Here is a 2546-nt window from a genome sequence, read left to right on the forward strand (position 1 = left end):
AACTTAGAAGCTTCATCTGTATTCTACTATGGTGCTTTTAGTGTCTCCGCATACCGCAGCACGCGACATAGCTTTGAAGACGATAAGTACAACCGTTTCAGAGAGAAGAGCGGCCAATGTGACGATCTGGCTTTAAGTCGATTCGATAACAAATGACGAAAACGGACGGATTTCTCAGGTTTTTACTACATATGAACAATTTTCACATTCTCCCATCCATCGGCTTTAAGTCGATTCGATAACAAATGACGAAAACGGACGGATTTCTCAGGTTTTTACTACATATGAATACTTTTCACATTCTCCCGTGCAACTCGGCTGCTAGTCCTCCTTTAATGCAGAATCTTAAGGTCCTAGCTCATGTCCAAGGCACCAAAGCCAGCTAAAAAGTCAATAATCGATACCTAAAACTTGAATTGTACTACATCTTACTGGCTATTACATCAACTTAGAAGCTTCATCTGTGTTCTACTATGGTGCTTTTAGTGTCTCCGCATACCGCAGCACGCGACATAGCCTTGAAGACGATAAGTACAACCGTTTCAGAGAGAAGAGCGGCCAATGTGACGATCTGGCTTTAAGTCGATTCGATAACAAATGACGAAAACGGACGGATTTCTCAGGTTTTTACTACATATGAACACTTTTCACAATTGTCCCGTGCAACTCGGCTGCTAGTCCTCCTTTTGATGCAGAATCTTAAGGTCCTAGCTCATGTCCAAATCACCAAATCCAGCTAAAAAATCAATAATCGATACCTAAAACTTGAATTGTACTACTTCATACTGGCTATTACATCATCTTAGAAGCTTCTTCTGTGTTCTACTATGGTGCTTTTAGTGTCTCCGCATACCGCAGCACGCGACAAAGCTTTCCAGTCGATAAGTACAACCGTTTCAGAGACAAGAGCAGCCAATGTGACGATCTGGCTTTAAGTCGATTCGATAACAAATGACGAAAACGGACGGATTTCTCAGGTTTTTACTACATATGAACACATTTCACATTCTCCCGTGCAACGCGGCTGCTAGTCCTCCTTTCATGCAGAATCTTAAGGTCCTAGCTCATGTCCAAGGCTCAAAAGCCAGCTAAAAAGTAAATAATCAGTACCTAAAACTTGAATTGTACTACTTCTTACTGGCTATTACATCAAATTAGAAGCTTCATCTGTGTTCTACTATGGTGCTTTTAGTGTCTCCGCATACCGCAGCACGCGACATAGCTTAGCAGACGATAAGTACAACCGTTTCAGAGAGAAGAGCGGCCAATGTGACGATCTGGCTTTAAGTCGATTCGATAACAAATGACGAAAACGGACGGATTTCTCAGGTTTTTACTACATATGAACACTTTTCACATTCTCCCGTGCAACTCGGCTGCTAGTCCTCCTTTCATGCAGAATCTTAAGGTCCTAGCTCATGTCCAAGGCACCAAAGCTAGCTAAAAAGTGAATAATCAGTACCTAAAACTTGATTTGTACTATTTCTTACTGGCTATTACATCGACTTAGAAGCTTCATCTGTGTTCTACTATGGTGATTTTATTGTCTCCGCATACCGCAGCACGCGACATAGCTTTGCAGACGATAAGTACAACCGTTTCAGAGAGAAGAGCGGCCAATGTGACGATCGGGCTTTAAGTCAATTCGATAACAAGTGACGAAAACGTACGAATTTCTCAGGTTTTTACTACATATGAACACATTTCACATTCTCCCGTGCAACGCGGCTGCTAGTCCTCCTTTAATGCAGAATCTTAAGGTCCTAGCTCATGTCCAAGGCACCAAAGCCAGCTAAAAAGTCAATAATCGATACCTAAAACTTGAATTGTACTACTTCTTACTGGCTAGTACATCAACTTAGAAGCTTCATCTGTGTTCTACCATGGTGCTTTTAGTGTCTCCGCACACCGCAGTACGCGACATAGCTTTGCAGACGATACGTACAACCGTTTCAGAGAAAAGAGGGGCCAATGTGACGATCTGGCTTTAAGTCGATTCGATAACAAATGACGAAAACGGACGGATTTCTCAGGTTTTTACTACATATGTACACTTTTCACATTCTCCCGTGCAACTCGGCTGCTAGTCCTCCTTTCATGCAGAATCTTAAGGTCCTAGCTCATGTCCAAGGCACCAAAGCCCGCTAAGAAGTCAATAATCGATACGTAAAACTTGAATTGTACTACTTCTTACTGGCTATTACATCAACTTAGAAGCTTCATCTGTGTTCTGCTATGGTGCTTATAGAGTCTCCGCATACCGCAGCACGCGACATAGCTTTGCAGACGATAAGTACAACCGTTTCAGAGAGAAGAGCGGCCAATGTGACGATCTGGCTTTAAGTCGATTCGATAACAAATGACGAAAACGGACGTATTTCTCAGGCTTTTACTACATATGAACACATTTCACATTCTCCCGTACAACGCGGCTGCTAGTCCTCCTTTCATGCAGAATCTTAAGGTCCTAGCTCATGTCCAAGGCACCAAAGCCAGCTAAAAAGTCAATAATCGATACCTAAAACTTGAATTGTACTACTTCTTAC

Source organism: Schistocerca gregaria, unplaced genomic scaffold (genome assembly GCF_023897955.1).
Source record: "Schistocerca gregaria isolate iqSchGreg1 unplaced genomic scaffold, iqSchGreg1.2 ptg000378l, whole genome shotgun sequence".
Lineage (NCBI taxonomy): Eukaryota > Metazoa > Arthropoda > Insecta > Orthoptera > Acrididae > Schistocerca > Schistocerca gregaria.